Source organism: Hakea prostrata, chromosome 2, assembly GCF_041222555.1.
Source record: "Hakea prostrata isolate BN-2017 chromosome 2, UWA_Hpros_2, whole genome shotgun sequence".
Taxonomy (NCBI): domain Eukaryota; kingdom Viridiplantae; phylum Streptophyta; class Magnoliopsida; order Proteales; family Proteaceae; genus Hakea; species Hakea prostrata.
Genome location: NC_142601.1, coordinates 61829857 through 61854635, shown reverse-complemented (window position 1 = coordinate 61854635; position 24779 = coordinate 61829857). Strand labels below are relative to the sequence as shown.

The window sequence follows — 24779 nt, the reverse complement described above, 5'->3', positions numbered from 1 at the left end:
ACTAAGCTCATCTTCTTTGATGCGCAAGCAGGATTTGACAGACATAGTTCAGCAATTTCGGATAGGGATTTGGAAGGTTATATGGGGTCAAATTGAGTGGGGTTTTCTCCTGGAAGTCCATTAAGAAGTCTAGTTTCGGGAAATATAATCGGATTAAGCACAGGAGTTCATTAGGTATTTCAACTAATTCACCCCTCTTCGGTGCGCAGATTCAGAACAAAACTGATGGCTCTCATGGAAAGGCTAGGGGTAATCAAGATTCACCCTAAGGAAAGAGAAACAAAGAATGCACAATCTGAAAAGGTGTTGGGAAGTTTCCAACAGATAAAAGAACATTAGGGTCTCAGATATGGTTACCTCTCATAAGAGTTGGTTACCTCCCATGAGAGTTACCCATAATTAACTCTTACAAAAACAACCCAAGATAGATAAATGAACATCTCATTAATATTTCAAAATCAAGAATGGAATCAGGAAGGGTCTACCAATGAGAGGAAAGAATGTAAATAAATTTAAAGGAAAGAAATCCTAATATCCCATGGGAAGACTAGGGAGAATAAAGATTCACCCTAGGGAATAACGATAAAGAAATCATAATAAAGAAAATCTTGGGGAGGATCCAATGAATTAATAAAAATAGAAGGGTTACCAATTGGTTACCCTCTCATGAGAGTTACACAAGAATTTCCCCTCAAAATCTCTCCCTTTTGGTTTCCAATGGTCCAAGGAAAAACAAGGATCAACTCCTCAATCATGAGGACACAAGGGAAGGTCATGGTAATTGTATGAGACATTCCCCACAATCATAAAGATAGGTAGAAAATTCAGGGAAAGTATCATCAAGATTGTTGGTGGAATCAAATTCAAGAATCATCGCCATATGGCTTCAAGAACATAGAGTGAATTGGGGGATTCACTCTAGGGCTAAAAGAATTAGAGAAGAGGTCATTACAGCAGTGTAATACACTTCTTATAATCAGAATATCAGAAGTAGAGAAGAAAGAATGAATTAAAGAAGAAGCGAATTGAATATTAACCTTTTAGAAGAGAAACCGATGAAGGAATCTGAACAGATGCTTGAGGGTCTTCCTTGGCTTTGAAGGAGAGGATCTAGGGCTCTTCCCACGTTCTCCAAAGGCTTAGAACAGATTGAGAGTGAAAAACATGGAGTTCCCCCTTTTAAATAGCACAAAGAGTCCAAGAATTACTAGGATTTCACCAAATTGACCCTGCTGATTGATTGGTTGCCAAAGAGGAAGATCTAAGGTCCTTTCCACGTTCCATAGAGAGTTAGAAACCTAGTGGGAATGTTTACCACGAAATTAAAAGAAATAAAGCTTTTAAAAACCTTAAAAACAGAAAATTACCAAAATGCCACTGCTTGGACAGCTTGTTCAAAAATAGGGATTTAATGGGCCTAACTTCAATATTTTTGGATGGGCTTCTTTCAACACATCATACTACTTACCTAGTATGGAGGGATGTCTTCAAACCAGGTCCAACTAAGCTTTAGGTCCATCAACCAAGTTCTTCTTCACTAGTGAGTAGTTCAACACCAAATCAATTAAGGTTTCCATAAGAAAACACCATCATCAATATCCATGGGTTTTGGGTCAAACACCATATCTTCTACTGAGATGACCCACAAAGACATCATCCCTCATTTTGGGACATTGGATCAACCCTAAGAGAAAGATCTGACATGACTTCCTAAGATTTTCAAAGATAGTAAAACTGAAATCACGGTCAAACTTCAAAGTCAACATTAAACAAAACTGAAATCACGGTCCAACTTCAAAGTCAACATTTAAACAAACCCTTCTTTACCCAAAACAGATAGGGTGCCCTTGCTAGGTTTGGGCTGGATTTCACAAGAGGAACACAAAGTCACAACTACATCATCAAATAAATGGAAATCTGAGAGAATGGAGAAAAGTCACCAGAGAGGCTTCCCAAGAGCTGTGGTAAAATGATATTTTGACCGTTGGATATGAAGAGCTAGGTATCACGACCATTCCCGTCAAATCTCACTTCATTCCAGCAATGTTTCACCGTCGGATTTGCCGGAGAAACCAGAAGATACCCACTTTCTTTTCTTCTCCCGCTTCTACTCTCTCTCACTCTATTTCTCAACTTTTTTTTTTTTCTCTCTCCTGTTCTCTTTTTACTTTTTGCGGCTGCTGTAGCTAAGGCAGCAAAATAGGTTTTCAAATAAACCCTATTCGCTTTCGGTTCACTTAAAGAAAACTGGGCCCCACATTATTTCAATGGGCCATGGGCCGTACCCAACATACAGGTCCAAATCAGCTTTGGTAGAAGTGCCTGCTCCTTTAAATCAGTAACTTTCAGGATTTTATGCTTCTACAGATTTGGAGACATGCTAGAAGATTTTAATCAGGATTTAGTTCGGATTTCTAAAGCTTTCCAAGAACTAACAAATGAATTGGATTGCTGAGTTTTATTTATGTCTTAAAGAGTTCTTTTCCTATTATATTTCATAGTTGCAACCTTCTAATTTCCCATTATGGAAGAATAAAGGCAGGCTGAATTATTGATAATTTGTTGCTATTCTGTGACAAACATAACTGCTGTATTATCAACCAGACCTGGTGAATCGTATGCAGCTTGACATGGCATGTGATTTCTGTTAGAATGGTCAAATGGTTCAACATGTACCATCAAGAATTCTCAATGGGACTGGAGTTGAGTTTAAAGTCCTTTTTGGTTAGGATTAGGTTTGCTAGCTCCTAGGTTAAGTCAGTATTGATTTCCTAGTTAGAGTCTGCTAATTATTTCCTTCTTTAAATGAAGTAATATTGATCTGAAGTCTTCACAATGAAACACTGAAGCTTCATGATGTAAACCATTTCTAGGGGGCAGCACAGGGCCTAGAGTTGCTTGACTCGCTTTCCCAACCACTACGTCCCCTAATTCCCCAAGGGATATTTAGGTTATTTTCGCTATTCTCGTCAAGTCCAATTTAGGACATAACTGGGTGAGTCGTGCTAGATCTACTTTTATTTTTTTAATTGAGTCCTTAGTTTTTAAGTTTTTTAAAAAGTTTTGATTCTCTGCTACTGTTTTCTTGTCTATTGCACGAGCGTTAAGAAGGGCTAGGCCCTTGCTGTGAGAGCTAAACACCTAGGGCTTAAGCGCTATACTATTGACTACTAAACCCAAAGGCTGAAGGAACCTTGCTGTTGTGAGCTAAATTCACCTATTCCTAACCTTCTTCCCTTGTTCAAAATCCTGCTGTTACAGTTCCTGAGTTGCAGCTGATGCTGAGACTGTAAAACTAAGTTTAGTTCACTCAATCACTCTCAAATCACCAGTTATAGGCTTGCTGCTTATGCTCCAATCGAACAATCCCAGATCTTGTAATACATCCATTGGAGCTGAACCAAATATGGAGCAGTATTTCTTCTCCTTGTTGACTCCTTTTGGACAATTATTTTTTTTATTAAAAATGAAACCCACTTTTGCCTGGATTGGAGAATTCATTACTTCATTTGGGTTTACTTAATTCTGGTCTGAGGTAAAACTGTTTGGTTCCTCGTCCCGTTTACTATCATGGACCAAACTAATTTTTTTTTTTTTTTTTTTTTTTTTTTTTTTTTTTTTTTTTTTTTTTTTTTTTTTTGGGAGGGGGAGGGAACCCCCCCCCCCCCCCCCCCCCCCCCTCGCGGACCGTTTTGTTCTCGGTATGCTAACTGTTTGATTACTTGAACTAAATGAATTCCAGTCTTTTCTCAGTACAACCATGTGTTTAGTAGTTCTGTTTCTACAATTCTGTTCTGTCAAATGATATCCAGAAACAAGTGAAGAAATTTGAAGAGGATTACAACACCTTCAAGTTGACTACTACGCTTCAGTTAGAAAAATTATGCATGGCTTAGGCTTGAGGGATAACATTTAGAATAGCCAACTGACTGTTTCCTTGGTATGATTGGTTTGAGCAGGGCTGTAAAATTGGTTTTCCATGTATCTTTCATATATTCCCTTCATGGTTATGGTGTGTTAGAATGAAGTTTAATTGATCTTTTGATAGGTTATTCAGCTGAGTTGATCTACCAAGTAATGGATAGAAGTTGAATTTGCAAATCATGGGATTGTGGATTCCTTGCAGGTAAGATTACAGTTCTGACTATAGAGAAGTAAGATTCCTGTCTTCTTTCTTTTTGAGATCTTAGACATAAATATTTTCAGATTTGCTCTATTAGATTTCTTGCATCAGATGATAATTGTGACTCTGTTGTGTTCTTTGTGGTTCAACACCAAGTCTACTACAGTGAACAAAAGCTTACATTGCCTGTTGAGGTGATAGAAGGGAGGTGCAAAGTTAGAAGAAAGATAGATGTACCTCCTTCAAATGGCCTTGCTATCTTTGTACATATATTCTTTTGTGAACATTATACGAACCTGATACAGGAGCCGTCAAGCGGGTAATTCATCTGTGGCTAACTTGTCTCAACAATACAATTCTTTTAGTTGGTACCAACCCTTCATTAGATTTGGCATACAAACTCATTTTGAACTATATTGAAGCAGTTGATGGAAAGTCTGTGTTTTGTTTTTGCTACGGTCAAATTTGCATGTTCCTGTTGATTTGATGATATTTATCTTTGTGGACAGTTGCCAACTAATATTAGACTAGACTCCTCAAAGGTTGATGAATCTACATCTAGAAAGAGAAAAGGCAAGAGCAAAGAAGGAGAAAGTGATCCTGGTGTCCTTGAAAAACAAATAGATGCATCTCAGAAAAGTCGCTTAGCCACTCTAGATATTTTTGCTGGTTGTGGTGGCTTGTCCGAGGGACTAGAGAAATCTGGTAACCTTCAATTTTGATCTCTTTCTTTTCCACCAAAAACTTCTTGGTGAGTTTCTGTTGGGATGCTTGGTGAATGATCATGCTGGTTTTAATAATTTTAGGGGTTTCGGTAACCAAGTGGGCCATCGAGTATGAAGAGCCTTCTGGAGAGGCATTCCGTCTCAAACACCCAAAGCTTTAGCACTGATTAACAATTGCAATGTCATTCTAAGGTGGTTGATTTTTTTCAATCTTAGTCCTTTTTTATTCATTGTTTGCTTGCTAAATCGTTGGAAATAGGAATAAACCATTGTTTGCATCCTTATTGCTTTTTCTTCTAATTATGTGCATTAGTTTCCAGATAGTTATGTTTCAATTTCATTTGTTGATTCAACCTGAAAATGGGCTACAATGCAGGTCCATAATGGAAAGATGCAGAGATATAGATGAGTGCATTTCAACTTTTGAGGCTGCGGAGTTGTCTAAACAACTAGGTGATGAGATCAATAATTTGCCTCTACCTGGTCAGGTGGACTTCATCAATGGAGGTCCTCCATGTCAGGTTTGTGTACCCTTTCCCCACTTGACCATGTTGTCTGGGACCAATAATGTTTATTTAACTTGTTGTTGTTGTTAATGAAGGCTTTTTTTCCCCCCTCTTCTTTTGCAAGGTTTTTTTTTTTTTTGGAATGAACATGTTCAATCAGAGCACTTGGAGTAAAGTCCAGTGTGAGATGATACTGGCATTCTTGTGTCCTTTGCTGACTACTTCAGGCCAAGATTCTTCCTCCTGGAGAATGTGAGGAACTTAACAAGGGATTGCTAAACTCTAATCAAGAAATGTATTTTAGTTTGTTGGCACTGCAAACATTTTGGATTGTTGGTATGTGTATTATTGAAAGTGGCACATTTACGTTTGTAAAAATGAATTTGGATTGATGGAATTGGATCTTCATTTGTAAAATTGAATTTGGCTTTTTGGAACCAATTTTTTTTTTAATTAAAAAAACTTATCCCAGCATTTTACAAACGCCGACATAGGTAACATATGACGGCATTTATTAAAAATGCTGGTAATAAACTTAATAACATAATAATGGCAATTATAAAAACTGTCGGCAAAAAATAATGCTAAAGTCTACAACGGCATTTTCAGAAAATGCAGGTAAAAATAGCCTATAGCGGCGTTTCCTTGCAATAAATAACTTTTAACGGCGTTTTTTGAAAATGCCGGCAAAAATAGCATATAGTGGTGTTTCCTCGTTTAGGAAACACCGCAATAAATCACTTTTAACGGCGTTTTTAGAAAACACCGATAAATGTGTCATCGTAAAGCACCATTCCCGACGTTTGCATTTAGTGCCGCGGTAACAATACGGCAGTGCTTTTGCCTGCGTTTTTTGCGACATTTTTGAAATGCCGAGAAAGATTTATAGCGGCACTTTAGACTTACGGCGGCATTTTGAAAAAGCCACCGTAGGCCCTTTTTCTTGTGGTAAAGTAGACAATGCATCTAGACACCTATGGACCATGTACATAGTTATCTACGTGAATGCAAAGGCACTAGAGGTAATGGACAAACCCACAACCCTGGGTTGATGTACAAGTAATGCATTACCACCCAATTTCTAACACATCACATTCACAATCATAATTTGAAATGAAATGAATGATGAATAACATAAGAAAATAAAGTCATATTACCATTTATCATGCAAAGTCTAACCATGTCAATCATAAGAGTAAATACTACAATGATAATGGAATGAAATAGGAAATGAGTCAAATACACAGATACACGAGGATGTTCCTCACTTGTCAACAACAAAAATGATCTCCAAGAATCCAAGAAATCCACAAATCAAGGTACTAACAAGCTACACAAACCCTACAAAACATGTAGATTAAATTAGGTTTAACTTGGAGACAAGACTAAGCATCAATCGGACCAAAAACACACAGTCGAGTAGGGATTGATTGGTCTAGACCTACAAGACCGATAGACCACCCCCTAGGCTGCAAACCAAGTTGGTCACAACTTGTTTATTCAAAACTCCAAGTTTTGGGGACTTTTGGGGAGGCTTCAATGGAATAATGTTTATGCCTCAAAATCACCCTCAAAACACCCAACAAAATCTTGACACAAAAAAGCCCAATTTGGTTAAAAAAGTGTCGCCCACAAGCATCTCTGAGATGATGAATCGGTCTCAAATGGAAAAAATAACACAACCCATCACTCATTGGGGTTGGGAAACATGCTAGGAAACACAAACAAGCATTCAATTCCTTCCACTACCAACACCCAGCACCATTAATGCAAACATTCATCATAAATACATCAAAGGTATAGTTGCAAAGAGGGTTTTAGAGGTTTCCTTACCTCAACACACGATTATCCTTGTGATTCGCACTTTGGCACTGTCAATTGTGCAAAAATTTCACTAAATCCAAAGCTTTTCTCCTCTCCCAAGCTTTCAACCTCCAAAGAACATAAACAATTCGTATGTAAGGTTAAGGGAAAAAGAAAAGAAAAAAAAAAACGGTTTTAATACTTGAAAACCAGAAATTGCCCTTTTCTGAGTACGGCTTAGGTAGTTAATTTGATCAACCGCCCCTAAGAGATTGACCTTAGAACTTCTTCAAATGAATGTTGGTTCAAACGGGTTTTGGTGGGTAGATTCTTCTAAACATGCTTGACTGAATGGTATGCTTTACATTGGGATTGGGTTCTTCTTGCATCGATTTTTGCGTGTGCAGTTCACCTGCTCTGGGAGATAATACCATAAAAAATATATATAAAGAAAAGGGAGAAATGCAAAGGGAGAAATCCGCTTTACTAATTGACTAAGATGCCATCCCGCCGAGCCGGTAATTTGAGTGTTAAGCTTTACAGCTTCCTCCCAATACCAACTCTGTGAACCATGCAAAGAAATATCAGATAAGACATCTCGGGAAAAGTCTGGGAGAGACCATTGCGGCGGCAACGGTGTTTAAAGTCACCTTTTTAACCCATTTGGGTTGACTTTCTTTCTCCTTTTAATATCACCTAAGGTGGTTAGGCCATCTCCCACCTCCTCCAAGTCCATAGATTCAATTTCCAAACTCCCCTAGTCTCAACTCAAATAGTCCAAAACTCTCTTCTACTGGCACTTCAGGTATGTCAACCTAAAACAATGGGTTATTGAGTTAGGATTTTTACATGATTTTATAATTTACCATTAAGATCTAAAAACCAATGATGATCTGCAATAATAGATCTTCTCTTCACTTGCACATGCTCTCTAATTTCTTTGCAGTCCACAGTTGTCTTCACAATATTATATGGCTTTAAATAGGGTGCCAAGGGAAAAAAGGTCAAAACTACTGTACAGATCCAATCAACCACATGGGGTGGCAGTTTCTTCGTCAACCGATTGCCCCCTAGTACTTTGCAGTATAAGGGTGGTTTGCCCTCTCAGCTGGTCCCAAACACTGGTACAAGCCTAGTGATTATTTAGAAGGCTCTTACCTTGCTCATTAGCATCTCCTAACTCTATCTCTCTTGAATTAGATATCCACCTCCCGAAACCATCAGGATTTTGACTGGATCTTCTTCTCCCACTGGATGCTCCGGTTTTCATTCCTACAATTCAGGTTTTGGGTTAGGATCATGGGGGTTACCACAAGTTGAACCTAATACACCCAATGTTAATGGTTCCACACTTATTTATCATATAAGAAAACTAGGGGAAAAATTAACTCCACAAGCAGCAACTACAGCAGACAATGCGATATCTAGGACAACCAGATGCATCCTATTGGAGTTCTCTTCTGATCAAACTAGACCTCTATGTATCAACTTCTTAGGATGTTGACATTGCTGATAACCTAGCTAGGAAATCAACATCCATATTTGTTTCCTGGTAGCAATGTGAAACTTTCCATTGTACGCTGTCCAAGAAGCTTCAAGCCCTCTCCATCATTGAAGTATCCACCACGGGACGATTCTTCTTCAAAAAACACATTCTGCAGCCACAGAATTGGTTTCTATCCAGAGCTTATTTATTCCCATATGCCTGGAACCATTCGAGATCAAGGAGGATTGCTTCTATTTCTGCTTCAAAGTTTGTTTGAACACCCAAGTATAGTCTATATGATTTAAAGATTGTAGCTGCTCATTTCTGAACACACTTGTTGCTCCTACACTCCCTAGGTTCCCAAGAGAGCTTCCATCAATGTTAAGTTTCACCCATTCCTTACTAGGTGGAGACCAATAAATTTCCAATGGGGGGTGGAACTCAGTTTTTTTCAGATTCAAGCCAATGGTCATTTCTTGTATGAGAGTGTTGTTATTTAACTATCTGCCCTTCACCTGAAACTCATGCACCCCCAAGTCAAAAATTGCTTGGTGAACCACCCAACATGGATATCAAATCACTCCATCATGCATCCTCTTGTTGTGGACCAACTAAATGTAATATAAAATTAGCAAGCATCCTCTCAACCAAGCCACTGCTAGTGGGTGATCTTAGTTTCTTATTGTGATAGATTGGCTTGGTTTTGAGTTTAGTTTGGGCTTTGAGTCTGTTTTGGCTTCAATTTGAGCACCACTTGTTGTTCAATTTGGTTCGATTTGATTTGGGATGATGACCAATTAAACCAACCCAATAAGATATCAATTTGATTTGAATAATTTCTCAATTTGATCTAGAGTCTAGGCTACTTTTCTCAGTTCAGTTTTAAGATTTATACCTTTAAAGGGAAAGTAAATGGATAGTTGGTAAATACGATGTAAAAGGGTACCATAGCTATGCAAAATGCAATATTTGTTAGTGAGGTATATGAACAAGGACATAATAGGATATTTATTGTGGATACCTTCTTCTTCTTTTTCTCAAGTTGAATTGGGGGAGGGGGAAGAACTATAGCCATGTGTAGAAAATCCCTTTCTCATTTTGCTTTGTGCAGTACAAGAGCCTAAGAAGAAGGAAAAGAAGGAGAGAAGTGAGAGAGAAAATAATCAGTGCCTGTGAGGGTCCTCTTGAGGGGGGATTTTGTATCACTATTGATGAGGGCGTGTTGGGAAGATGAAAAGTGAAAAACAAAGGGAAAGAGGGAAGATTTAAAAGAAAATTTTTAAATAAAAAGAGTTAAGCAAGGAATTGGAAGAACTGAAGTCAAATTTGAAGGCACAAGTTGAGGAGAAGATCTTCTTAAAAGGTAGTTTCTCTTTTTTATTATACTTCTGATTTGAGAATTCCTGGCCATTTTACTATGTTCCTATTTTTGGGATTAGGGTTTTAGGTCCAAACAAAAAATGTAAAAAAAGAGAAGGGGAGGAAGGGGGACTAAGATGGGAGCGTTAGAATGGGAGAAACCTCTATCACACTTAAAAGAAAAATGAAGAAGGATACAGGTAAAGGAAAGAAAAGTGAGATCCTTTAGAGGGTCTATTGTAGCAATTGTTGAACCAGGGCTTCCCCACCCCCACCCCCACCCCCTATTTTGTTTAGATGGGACGTAATACAAATGTTTTGAATGTGTAATAGCAGGATCTAAAATTATGTTTAGGTAAATCAGTTGGTTACATAAACATTTTCTTACTTGAGGAATCAAAGTTCCATGATCAATGTTCATGTTGGGTATGTGAAAAGTTATAATATGCTAATATCCTATTTCACATGCTAATAAATTATATGGAGCTTAATGTGATTTACTAGTAGCACTAGTAAGTGCAAATACAGTTATCTTCCTTGTGTGTGTGTGTGTGTGTTTTTTTTTTATCATCAAACCAGTCACAAGGACTGATACTCATAAGCCCATGGGATGGGATGGGGGATGGGGGGAAGGCGTGGAGGGTTAAATTTGTAAACCCAAGACATCCTTGATCTTACTGCCTCTACATAGGAGGCTGCCACAATTGTCCCAGATGCACATCCAATTATGTATATGAATTGTTAAGTATATGTGAATTAGATGATGTGCATCGAGGTTCAGGAGTTTCATTAGTTCCGGATCTTCTCGTTGAATTTTACTTTTGGGCATTTCTGATAGATTTTCATTCTTGACTTGGTTTCTAAATCCAAATGTTCTTTGTTAACTCATTTTTCAATTAATTAATTGATTAATCATTTTAGATGGAAGAGGTGACTAGTTAATTCAGTGGATTAACATGAAAACCTATGGTTGCTCTAGTTTTGCTCCCCCACTGCCATATCTTCTTCTCCCCCATCGCAAAAGCAAAGCTTACCCAGAGCAATTAGGGTTTCTGAAAAGAGGCACTCGGATTCTGAATCTCCAATTAGGGCTTGTGAAATACGAACTTAGAGTGGATGGATTCAAGGGTTTTCTTTTGTAAATTTTTCAACTGTTAAATCTTTCAATGTAAACCTAAAAAATTGTATTTACAATAAAACCCCTGCCATTTAATTTCATACCGTCCAATGACTTTTTATACACATGGAAAAATCCCCACGATTGGTTGCAGGCTGCAGCTGTTGTAGTAAAAAAAAATCCACTCGCCATCCTTAATAGCCGACGCCTGCATCGTCGAGGAGTTCTGAGAATGCAATTGCTGATCCAATGGCAAGGTTACCCTTAGAGGACGTTTCCTGGGAAGATTTGACCACACTACAATAGTTGTATCCTTCTTTGAACCTTGAGGATAAGGTTTGTCTGGAAGATGGCAGCAATGATATGAACCAGGAGGACAACGGACCAACTACTTTGGGCACTCCAACAGGATCTGAACCAAACAAGCATGATATCACCCCAGATACCTCGTGTCACGTGAAGAGGTAACGAAGGCAGCATAGAGAGCCTACAACAGTCACTGATTATGTGTGATGGTGGTAGTAAGTGCGTGAGTTAATTAGGAAGTTCTCAAGTTGTTAGATAGTAGGGTTGGGGAAATTACTATTGTGGGTACATGAGTGGGATTATAAATATTGTAAGGCACTAGAGAAATGATATGGAAAGTATCCATCTTCTTTCGCAATCCTTCTTTCCTTTTCTGGAGGAGACCCCCTTGAAGTGGTCATTGATCCCCCACCTTACCATTGGTGCTTTTGTTGACAGATCGTTCTTCCGCCAATGGCAGAATAAACTTGACTACGACTGTTGGATGAGGCTATGAACAAGTTGCGTGACACCACTAGTCAACAAGGATCATTACTCTCAATGTTCTAGACCTCTATGGAGAAGTAGTGGCAATCTCTAATGAAATTGATTCATTGGTTCACGACATTGGATGGAAAGGTATATCAGGAAATGAAGATGATGACGGTTGTGGTTGAGAATTGAAGTAACACCGGTGTGCTTGAAACTCCCCACAGCTCGTCTGTGACCAATGATGCAACAGAGTGTCCGGTGGGAGTCACTTCAATCCTTTCTCAATCTATGAGTAGTATTCACACAAGGACTCTGTGCTTGACTTTCCCTATTTTAATGGAACAGATCCGGTGGGATGGATCTTTAAAAGTAGAGAGGTTTTTCACTTACCACAGTATTACCGATGAGCAGAGGTTGTTGATTGCATCAGTTCATTTGGACGGATTGACCGTATAGTGGTACCAATGGATGCATATGGATGCTCAATTCACTTTATCGGTGCAATTCATGCAAGCATTGGAGATCCAATTTGGCCCATCGGAATTTGAAGATTCAGAGGCAACAATTACAAAACTCAAGTAGACCAGCACTGTTGCACAGTACAAAGGCCGTTTTGAGGCTTTAGCTAATAGGATTTGCACAATTGCGACAAAATTCTTGTTAGTTGCTTCCTCTCTAAATTCAAGGCGGAAATTTGTCAAAAGGTATCAGCCCTCCGACCTATAAATATGACACAGGTCGTAGCTATGGTAAGAATCTAGGAAGCCAAACTCCAGGAGACCCATTGGCTTCAATCTAGATCATTGTATGGATGGAATTTGTAAAGAAAGTTTGAAGAAGCTTCAGCTAGCACTACTGTTTCAAAGCCATCATCACCATCAAGATGGTTATCCTACAAGAGTTTCAAGCTAAGCCTCCCTCGACTTCTTCCTTCCAAATAAAACATGTCAACCCCTCGTAGTGCTTCTGTTGTATTATTTTTAATATAATAAAATATGTTTCATTTTATTGGATTTGTAAGTGCGGAAAACTTTCCTTAATTTATTTTAGGAAAGTGTTTTATTATATAGTCCCACATTGGAAACCGAGGTGTTGGAATCCAGGTTAATTAATAGGTACCACCTATTAACTTTAATTTATAATAATGAGACACGCCAATGCGTGTGCAATGTATGAGCGAGGACGGTATACCATCCGAGCGCGCTCGCGGCACGCGGGCGTGGGCTGTTTAGGTGTTTGTGGCGCACGCACAGCGAGATCATATATGAACCATGTGTTTTGATCAACGGTAGATCTAGGGCGATGGGAGTAGATCCATAAGTATAGTTTTGATGGTTCAATATGGACCGTTAGATCATGCGGCCGAACAATCCGAAGGCTCATATTTGAAAATCAGCATTCGTATCGCTACAGAGAGGTGCACCCATACGAACAGAGTCATGAACTGTTCAGTAGAGGCACCTCAATGCCTATTAAAACCTTCTAGCTTCACAACAACAAAATATACGAAAATCCCGAAGTCTTCTCTATTCTCGAAGTTGGGCTTCTTTGTATCATGGGAGATGGTTCGCAGTACCTCATAGCACCTTGATGTGAGGGCGAATTATGTCTTAAGGAAAGCAATGTTGTAACATGCCTAGAAGTTCCTACTTCCATTCTGTGATCTCATGTTCCGTTTCTTTTACAATCTTAAGACGTAATTGCTTTTTTGAGATGGCACAGTCACTGAAGCAACTTGCGATGGACATCATCAAGTTGGATCGTTTTGATGGAACTAATTTCAAGTGCTGGCAGAAGAAGATGCATTTCCTGTTGAGTCAATTAAGTGTGGTGTATGTACTGACGACACCCAAACCAGAAGAGAAGGAGAACGAAACAGTCGCAGAGACGCGAAATAGGTAGAAGTGGGAGACTGATGACTACTGCTGCAAAGGTCATATTTGCAATTCTCTGTCTGACACTCTGTTCGACATGCACCATGAGAAGCAGTCTACAAAAGAGATATGGGATGCTTTGCAGAACACCTATCTAGTGGAAGATGCGACGAGCAAGAAGTTCCTTGCAAGTAAGATTTTTCGATACATTATGGTAGATAATAGAAAAGTGATGGAACAATTTTTTGAAATAAAACAAATCCTCAATCAATTTTCCCAATATGGTATGAAAATGGATGAAAGCATTGTTGTCTCAGCCATTTTAGACAAGCTACCTCCCTCCTGGAAAGACTATAGGAAAAGTCTGAAGCACAAGAAGGAAAAGATGTCACTCTTGCAGAACTAGAGAGTGATATGCAGATTGAAGAAGTGGACAGAATCCATGATAAAAATAATACCTCTAAAGTTCTTGTAGTGGAGGAAGGCAAAGACCCTAAAGAGAAGAAAGATTCTGACAAAGGTAAAATGAAGAGGAGGGGGAGCTCGAGTTCTAATCCCAACAAGAAACAGAAGTTTGATCCGAAGAAAAAGGGTCCCTTTTATCACTGTGGCAAGATGGGTCATATCAAGAAGGAATGTCGACTTCTGAAAAAGAAATCAGATAAATCAGATGACAAGAACAACCATAAGGAGAACCTAGTGGCTATGATTTCTGAAGCTAATGTTCTTGGTGTTGATACTTCCTAGGTGGGTCGACTTTGGTGCTACAAGACATGTCTGTAATGACAAAAGTTTCTTTTCTGAGTATAAGTCAGAAGAAGATGGGAGTATTCTCTATATGGGAAACGCTTCCACTGCTACAGTGAAAGGAAAACGGAAAGTGCAACTTGAGTTTACTTCTAGAAAAACCCTCACTCTGACAGATGTTTACCATGTCCCAGAAGTTAGAAAGAACCTTGTGTCTGCAAGTCTTTTAAGTAAATTTGGGTTCAAACTTGTATTTAAGTCAGATAAATTTATTTTGACCAAAGGTGGTTTCTTTGTGGGGAAAGGATATGTGTATGAGGGTATGTTTAAGTTAAACATTGTTCCTGTTTCAATGAATAAAGTGAATAATTCTGCTTACATGCTTGGTTCATTTTCTTTATGGCATGGTCGATTAGGACATGTGAATTTTTGTAAAATGAATGATATGGTTAAACTAGACTTGCTTCCTAAAGTTAACCATGATGTAGATAATTGCAAAACATGCATGCTGACTAAGATTACTAGGAAGCATTTTCCTAATGTGAATAGAGATTCTAACTTTATAGATTTGGTACATAGTGACATTTGTGATCTCCACAGTACCCCTACTTGAGGAGGAAAGAAATACTTTGTAACATTTATTGATGATTTTTCCAAATTCTGCTATGTATATCTCTTGAATGCCAAAAATGAAGTTTTGAAATATTTTAAAATATTTAAAAGTGAGTCTGAGGATTTTTGTAAGACAACCATCAAATGTCTTAGGAGTGATAGGGGTGGGGAATACTATGACCCTGAATACTTTAAAACTGTGGGCATAGTACATGAGGTTACAACACCTTATTCTCCTCAGCAAAATGGCGTGGTAGAAAGGAAAAATAGGACTTTAATGGAAATGGTGAATGCTATGATGTCCTATTCTGGTTTAAGTAGTGGTTTCTGGGGTGAAGCGTTATTAACAGCTTGTCATATACTAAACAGAGTTCCTTTCAAGAAGAGCCCAAAGACCCCATATGAACTTTGGAAGAAATGAAAATCAAATTTGGTGTACCTTAGGATTTGGGGCTGTAGAGCTATTGTGGAAATTCCAGAACCAAAAAGGAAGAAACTAGGTGAAAGAGGTGTTGAGTGCATTTTCTTAGGATATGCTTGCAAAGCATATATGTTCATGGTTATTGAACCTAATCACTCAATAGAGTTGAACGCTATTATTGAGTCAAGAGATGCCATTTTTGATGAAACCAAATTCTCTTCCATTCCTAGGACCACAAGTTCTTTAACTGTGAGAGATATAAATGAAGAGTCTTAAACACCTAGTGCAGAACCAAGGAGAAGTAAAAGGCAAAGGACTGAAAAATCTTTTGGCCCAGATTTCTTTATGTATCTTGTTGAAGGTACTAAAGAAACTCAGAGTAATCAAACCTTATTATCTTTAAATGTAGAGACAGATCCTAAAACATATGAGGAAGCTGAATGACGGGGGCTCGCGGCCAGGGAAACAAAAAAAGAGAGAAGAAAAGCACACCAAGAAAGAAAAAAATGGTAGTAGTTTTTTTGATCCCCCCTCCACAACAAAAGGGTGGTGGGGGATTGTTTTAAAAAAAAAAAAGAGGGGTGGTGGCCGTTTTTATTTTTTTGGGGGGGGGGGTGTGGCGGGTGTTCCCCCCAAAGGGGGGGTTGGTTTTTTTTGGGGTGGGGTCCCCTCCCTTCCCCCCACCCCCCCCTCCCCACACTTCTTTTTTTTTTTCTTCTCTTTGGGGGGGGGGGGCAAGTGGGCAAATTGGCACAGAATCATTGCCATAATCTTGTATGGTAACCTACAGCTGGGCACGTTTCTTTGGCCCATCTTGGCACAGAATCTTGTATGGTATGTACAACTTCTGTGCCAAAATAGGTACATTTTTTTAATAAAATATTTAAAAAGATAAATATAAAAGACATTAAAAATAACTACACATGCATGTTCAATTCATACATAGGTGCTTACATAAAATCAAGTGAGATTATCATTGATGTTTTCAAGTGATTAATGGGAGTTTCGCTGTTGCTGCCAATTCATTTGCAATTTTCTTCTTTTTCTCTTCCATTTGTCTTGCTTCTGATTGGGTGTTATCAGGGGGAATATCAGGATCCGATATTACTTCTTCAGATATCCAATGCGGGTTTCCGAATTCTTCAAACTTTTTGTCCGCAATTTGCTCATCGCGGATAAAGTTATGAATAGCACAACAAGCAATGACAATTCTGGCTTGAGTACGTAATGTGAACCCATGACGCATTTTACTCAAAATTGGGAACCTGCTCTTTAAGCATCCAAAAGACCTTTCTATACATTCCTCACTGAAGAGTGCCTGTGGTTGAAAAGTTCAATAGCAGTCCTAGGCCCTCGACCTCTCCCCCTAAAATCTCACAAATGATACCGAGTACCCTTGAATGGTGGTGTCATGAATCCAGATAAAGTCGAGTATCCGGAGTCAACCACATAATACTTACTTACGACAATTTAAGATAATAAAAGTTAGTCCCATAAGTTTAAATATAATGAAGGGATAAAAAAATTATCGATGAAGTAGTTGTATTAAATTTACCTGGAGGAGGACGAGGAAAATTTATTGCAGGGTCTGTAATCGCTTGTCTAAAACTCTGCAATCATTTGAAGAACCTTCCCAGCCAGAATAGACAAATGTGAATTTCATGTCAAAGGAACACGCACGCATGACATTTTGTGTGGTGACTCCTTTCCTTCCACGATATGGTACTTGTTTTCCAGCCGGTACCATTGCATGCACAAGGGTGCCATCGATTGCACCAATACAATCCTAGTACAATGAACATTCTCAAACCCATTAATAGAAGTGGTGAGGAGCATAAAGTATGCATGTGGGAGATTGTATTCCAATAATAAAAGCTTGTATCATACCTTAAAGTAAGGAAAGTGTTTTGGATTTGTGAGTATCTCTGGCGGAATTGCATCAAGGTTAGGAGGCATTATGTTTTCTTTGCTTAACATCACAAAAGCTTTTAACACTCTCTTGAATACTCTTGTGATTGTCTCAGGCGAACATTGGAAATCTTCGGCCACATCTCTATATTTAAAGTCTCGACCAAGTAATGTCATAAATATACCAAGTTGCTCATCAACACGAATATACCTAGTATCATCTAACCATCCTCGATGCCGCATCTTCACCTCTAAGTTATAAAACACATGTCGTTCCATCTTGAATCTCTCGAAGACACGATCTACGTGTCCGTCTAATATTTCTCTAACACGTTCAGGTCCCGTGAGTTTGCTATCTCTTATTGGCTCAGGGACACGGTCACTTGTGTTTGATCCGTCAGTAGGAATTCCAAACCTAATAACTCGATAAGATCATCTTCATCAAAAGAGGAAGAACTTGTCATATTATGACGATAGTCCCTGAAAATAATCATATAAATCATGTTCAAATACTTATCATCCATACAATCCATAACTAAAAATGAAAAAAACACACCAAAAGAGTTCTAGAAATATATAAGTCCAAACATAAAACACTCCAGGTCTGCATATAATATTATCCACAAAAACATACTAGCAAAAAACATTAAAAGCAAACACAAACGGTTCAAGTTTGAGTAGGATCACGGGGTGGCTGGTTAGGCTGAAGCAACCGCTTTAGTGTAAGATGTCTGACTTCAGGGGGGGCACATATTATCACTTCTCTGAATGTTGGATCCGACTTAACATGCAAGATTGCATCGCCTAATGTGTCTTCATCTAAATTCATTGACATCAGAACATCAAAGGTCCTAGCAATGCTGAAGTCATTACTAACAGCGGATGTTGCTGTAGTCTGAGCTAGGTACTTGTCCCGCTTTGCCAAACACATATCTAAGAAGCCCTACATTGCAGTAGAATTGCTTAATCCTGGGCCTGAGCTCTTTCTCTTCCTTCTCTTTGCATTTGGAGTCTTGTCATGTCTTTCAGTTGGATGGACCGGTCCACTGCCACTGGGTGTATGAAGCTGATGGGAAGATGACATCTGAGGATTGACATTAGAAAACATATTAATGTTATCTTCATCTGAGCTAGCAACACCCACAATGTCATCATTATCCATGCTCAAGTCCACTGAACGCTGGTATGCATTGTCAGGAGTCATCGCTTCCTCACCGGTAGCATAAGTACCTCCAAAAATTTTGCACAAGTCTTCCCACTCAGGAAGGCCATGCTTCCTAAACTTAGCCCAGCCTGGATTGTCTTGTCATAAACATTGCAAGTCATTGAACATTAGCATACGGTTCATATTCAATTTATGAATTTTAATCAAATATTATAAACAGTGGCACCATAACCGAAATTACCTTGATGTGCATTTCCCATAATGATTCATCATCAACAGTGGCAGTTTTGGAGACAAGATTCCACCCAAATCCTTATGTTTCCATCAATTTCTTGAAACTAGCATACTGCTGCCTTAACTTGTTGAATTTGTTTGTCAGCTGCTTCATTTCATAATTGATGTTTAATCTACTTCGAAATTTCTCCAAAATATTTTTCCACCCTACCTTGTTGAATGTGGATGTTGTTCTATTCCCTGCGTTAACCTCCTAAACCATTATCTCAATAAAAATCTGTGTATTTTGTTGGCTCCAAGTGGCAGTTTGAGTGTTTGATGTTGCCATTTTTGAAACTACTAATTCATACAAATAATGATGATATGTTATACTACTTAACAACTAGTAAAGGTGCTGACAATGATTCTAACATTTAAAAAAGTTACATAAGAATAGTCATAATATCAGTTAAAAGTCCATAACAACATCACAAACTACTACACTACAAGTGAACCAAATAAGAAAAAAAATACACCACATAATACAGCTACTCCTATCACTAAATGTTTAATTAACATTATATCCTTCTCTATGCTCTCCATGTGTTTCATTCCCCTCTTTTGGGACTTCAACAATTCCCTAACTAGTGGGTCATCTTGGCCTCTTTCAATCCCATGTGAAGGAGTGGCTGTCCACACTTCTCCTATTGGTTCACACCACTGAAAAAAACTACATCCCCTAGGAAATGATGCACATACTTGATATAACATATTAGGATGTCGGACTGATGTTGAAATTTTGATTGCAGCTCGGTGCCCACAATTGCAATTTGTATTGTTGAACTTCAAATAAGAACTTCTGACATCATTGACACTGGATGTTGATATCCTGATACAAAGTTTTTGTGTTTAAAAAATAGACCACAAAGTAAAGTATCCAACTAAACTATAAGTGAGGCATGTTCCAAAGGATTTGACAATAGTAGATTATTGTTGTTTTGCTAATTGACAATAAAAGAACCATATAGATTGGGGACCAAACCTAGAGTGGGTAACATGAGATCATCAGGTGGGTGGAACTTCAAAAAGGCCAGGTCATGATGAAAAGCTCAGCAAAGTGGTTCAATTAAAACATTTCACCCTGTCACCTTCAGAAGCCATAGCTTATATAACCCAGAGAAAGAAACAATGAAAGGACTACCAGAGACTTCAAAGTCAATTAAACAGTTTAAGAGCTTCGTTCTCATGCAATTTAATATACTTAATAATCAAATATTGTCTTATTCTGTATATAGAGAGAGAGCCTATGAAGCTCTCTTATATTTAATTTTATATCTTCTCTTTGATGATCTTACCTACAAGATGACGAACATAAAGAGTTTAAACTAATCATAAGGAGAGACCTATAGAACATGAGCCATGTGGTTGGATGAGAATGAGTATAAACTATACAACACAGTTGCAAAATTCAATGCACAGCAAATATATTTATATCTAATCTCATTTCATTACTATATAATCCTAAGTCCCCACTTTAGTTGCTCAAGGAGAACCAATTATAACACCCCACCTGAAACACGATCTCTAGCCACAAAGAGCTATACTATTTGCTGGAACCCAACTAGATCAGTAGAAAATCCACCTACCCTAATTTCTAGCCACAAAGAACGAAATACTTTTATTTTTTGTCATTTTCTTTCCACTCTTCTCATTTGAGCAAAATTTTAAAACTCTCCTGGAAGTAAAACCAGCTTTTGCAATTACTGACAGGGAAGAGGTAGGGATGATTACAAATTTGCAATTGCACCATGAACAGATCTTTTATTGATACTTGGTTCACTGGCCAGGCAAAATTGATATGAATGCTCTGTAGCTTTGTAGGTGAGCGGTGAATAGTAATACCAACCTCTTGGAAATCACATAAATGCAACAACGACAACACCAGAAATTAAAATCTGGATATGAACGTGAGAACTGATACCAAGTAAAATACATAGTTCAATCGAAGTAAAATACAGAAAATGTGATTTGAAGAAAATCATGGAAACATTCAAAGAATGATGCACATCTCATCCACAGAACTAAATTTTGGGGGGTTAAATTCTTTTCCTTTTCAAATTTTTCGCCTTTTCTGTAAAGTGTACAACAATTCATCACCACCACCTGAACCAGAAGTAAATTGCTGCTTTCTAACATTAACACTAGAACACCTTAGCCGTAATAGCCATGTCCAAAATAGTCGTAAAAGGGGGAGAAAAAAACCAAAAGAAATTACTGTACTACACCTTCCAATTTCTCAAATGTTTTGTTTTGCTCAGAAACAATCTGCCTAACAACATAGACAATTGGTAGAGGAGAATCACAGGCAAGAAAACGCAGAAGGAAGCTGTGAAACCCAGCCCTAACCTTGACCCGGAAACTTTGTTATTTGTAGGTCCAGTGACCAGAAGTAAAGTAAGAAGTCAGCTTTGGGCCATCCCAGTGGAGGACTTGGTGTCTGGCTTTGAATCCATGAGTGTTGATGATGAGGTTCTAATTATGGAAACTGAATCTTGATGAAGATCGGATTAGTTGATGGACTTGGAGTGCTCTCTATCATGGTTTGAAGGCATTTCTACCTATTAGGTAAGTCACTTGATATGTGTGCAAAACCCCTTTAGGTTTGGATTTGATCTGGGCCTTCAATTCCCTGTTTAGGAGTTGCTGAACTGATTGGTCGACTCATTGGTCGACTGGACCAGTCGACCAATCCACTCGACCAATGGGTTCTGCCTTTGGTAATTAGGTCTTGCTTGCTCTATTTAAGTACAATCTCGAGTCTACTTCGTATTTTCTGCCTCCAAACTCTTTGAAACGAACCAAAGACCTCTGCAAGTCATCTCCCTTGCGTCCTTGGTGTTTATCTTGACGGATCTTCGTCAAAACTCTTCCTCTTGCATCAAAGGTATGTCTACACTCTCTTCTTCTTCTCCATCTCTGTTTTTCTTTCCTTTTTGAGTTGAGACAGTAGAGGAGATGCTGCATTCTCTGTTGCAAACATCTCTGGACTTGTCTCTCATGATCTTCCTAAGGATTAATGGCTAATGCAATGATCTTAACCATGATCATTGCAAGCTTTTGAAGGAGTCATGATCAAATCATGATCTTGTCTATGTTCATCTTTTGATTTAAATTCTGATCTTCTTAGATCTACTATATTGATCATGTTAGTAGTCAATTGCTATGTTTCTTTACATGATCCATGATCTATCAATCTCTAGTTGTTTCTCTTCTACCATACCATGCTTTCTTCATGAATCATGACAGTTACATCTATGGTAGGTTTTGTTTCCTTATTTAGATTTATGCTCTTAGGTCTATTTTCTTGAAGATCTAAGTATGCCTTCCATGATATCTTTATCTGAATCAATGATTCATTCTCCTATTGTTCTTGTCTATGATTTCTATCTTGAATTCTTCAAGAACCATGATTGATCTAATTATGGTAACTTTTTGTTTCCTAATTTGTAACTTGAAAACTTGATTCGATTAGTGTTTTGAGGTCCTCTATATGTTAGGATACTACCAATGTAGTTTACCCCTTGTTTAGTACCCTTTTGAACCACCAAATTCGGTTCTTTATTCTTAAAACTCTGATTTTGTAGGCCACTGTCTCCATTGGTCGACTGATTGGTCGGCTTGGGACGATGGACCAATCCAATCGACCAATGAGTACAGCAACTCCAGATTTGGTCGGTTTTGGATGTTTTGATATCTTTTCTGTTAGGGATCTTTCCTAATATGTTGTATACACTTGTTTAGGACCTTCTTCTCAAGTTTGTCAAGATCTTACTTGATTTCTTAGGATTCCTTTGCAAATTATAAAAGGTAAGCATGGTTACTTCTTTAACAACATAAATTGCATATCTTAGTTTCTATATTTGAATCTTGTTAATTTATTTCTTTAATTAGATTCTTATAATGTTATACTACTGTGGTACTGTCTTGATATCAGTAGCATTACTTGTTTATATTAAATTGACTCATGTATGATTTACTTACGAGTTATATACAAGTTGATTGTAATTATTGATTTCTTTCCATATATGAAGTTACCATATATGTGATGTTATGAATTGATGCTTGTGTATGCTTAAGTGTGGTTTGGAAAGGAGAGGTGTCCTTTTGACACTTCTGTCCTTGGACTACTACGGGAATATTATGGGATGTTTCCGGAGATGCCCTCTGGACACCTTCCTAAACTGTTGGATGACATATTTAGGATTGTCTAGTAGTGTTTGGCTAGGAATTGAGACCGAACGACCCGTGGTAGCAATGGGGATTCATGGGCGCTCAAGACCGGTAACCAACCCGTGAGAGGACGGGAATCACATTGTGGGGGCCATTTATTGGTAGGGTTGCATATGGATAGACTTGGGCTCACGGGCGCTCAAGACCGGTAACCAACCCGTGAGGGGACGTGAGAGCTTCCCGTTTACCATATGTGGAGAACCAATAGGGTTGATGAGTCCGTAGTCAGGGACTATGAGGACTCTAGTGTGAAGGATACCGGAAAGGATCGTTAGGGACGAGGAATGGACGTATCTGGATCTGACTTGATATAACTAAGTAGAAGACTTGCATTTGGCTAGGCTTAACCCTGACATGCGCTGGTACTTAGACCAATGGTGATGTGAGAGAGTGGTGACCTATACCCCCAGCCATGGAATGTCCCGAGGGATGCCGGACCCATTACCAACTGATGATGAGTGAATGAGACTTTCCTAAAGAAGTACGGTGCTATGACTTAAAGCATGTCTGCCATTAGAGACCAGCATACATAGAGTTAGATTCATACATTCATTGTTTGTCTCATACCATATTGCATTTATGTTTATTTTGTAATCCTGCCATTTATGTTATTATGGATTTAAGCCTTTCTTGAGTTTCTTTGAAACTCATTCCTTTTTGTACAATGTTTGTTAGACTATTCTATAGGTTCTGAGTATCATGACTGCTCGTATGAAGAAGCGCAAGGAGAAGAGGCATATCTCTAGGAAAGTGATTGCGGTTACGACAATTACACTGAAGATCCCGCGAGTGGTCATGCTCCGTACGATGCTTAGTCCGACCATAGAGTGGAAGCGCCCTTGTGCCATTTATGAGATTCATACTTATAGGGATATTGTCTATAAGATTGAGAACAATTTAGTTACCTTTTGTACCTGCTATTGGGATTAGATTCTATCCTGTTTCTTCTCTTTTAGAACTACTTTTCCGCTGGTTGTAGAGTGGAATTTCGCCTCACTTTACTTATCTGATTTAGACACTCTGATTATATTTAGTACTCTGATTTATATATGATTCATTCTTTCCTTATTTGGATCTATGGTTTATCTTTCGCACATCGATTATTATTGTTCATGATTATGTTATTGTTTATGTGGGAGGTTGATTACTCGATACCTGATCTTCGGGCTATGGATCACACTCTCGGGTATGCCAGTTAGGGTACCGGCTGGGAGGATGTGACAGATTGGTATCAGAGCCCAAGGTTCGAGGAAATCCTAACCACAAAAGACAATAACTGAACATTCCTGAGTCATAGATCTGAAATGACTCCTCTACTCTTAGAAGTGAATAATAGAACACTTGGATTAGAAACTTAACCTATGTAGCATAACAGAACATTTCCGAATAACATACCATAATTATACTTAAACAAATGTCACTAATGCAAATAAAAGAAAGGTGCATAATATACAATAATTAAGTGAAACAAAATGAACTTCATTAATTTCAAAAGCTTTTACAACGATTACATCTGAAATGCATAAATGAAAACCCTAGGGTACAGTCTATCTAGGTGATCTCCTCTGATCTCTGTATGCTCTGAACTCCTCCACTAGCTGAGTCACCTGATGCTCTATCCTATCCTGTCGTGACTCCATCCTCTCATACATC

The 24779-nt window shown here is 38.4% G+C and overlaps 1 pseudogene; it reads left to right on the top strand.

Moving 5' to 3' along the window:
- Positions 1–5231: 5231 nt before the first annotated feature.
- LOC149025449 (putative calcium-binding protein CML41) overlaps positions 5232–24779 on the top strand; it is a 37458-nt pseudogene continuing 17910 nt past the window's right edge.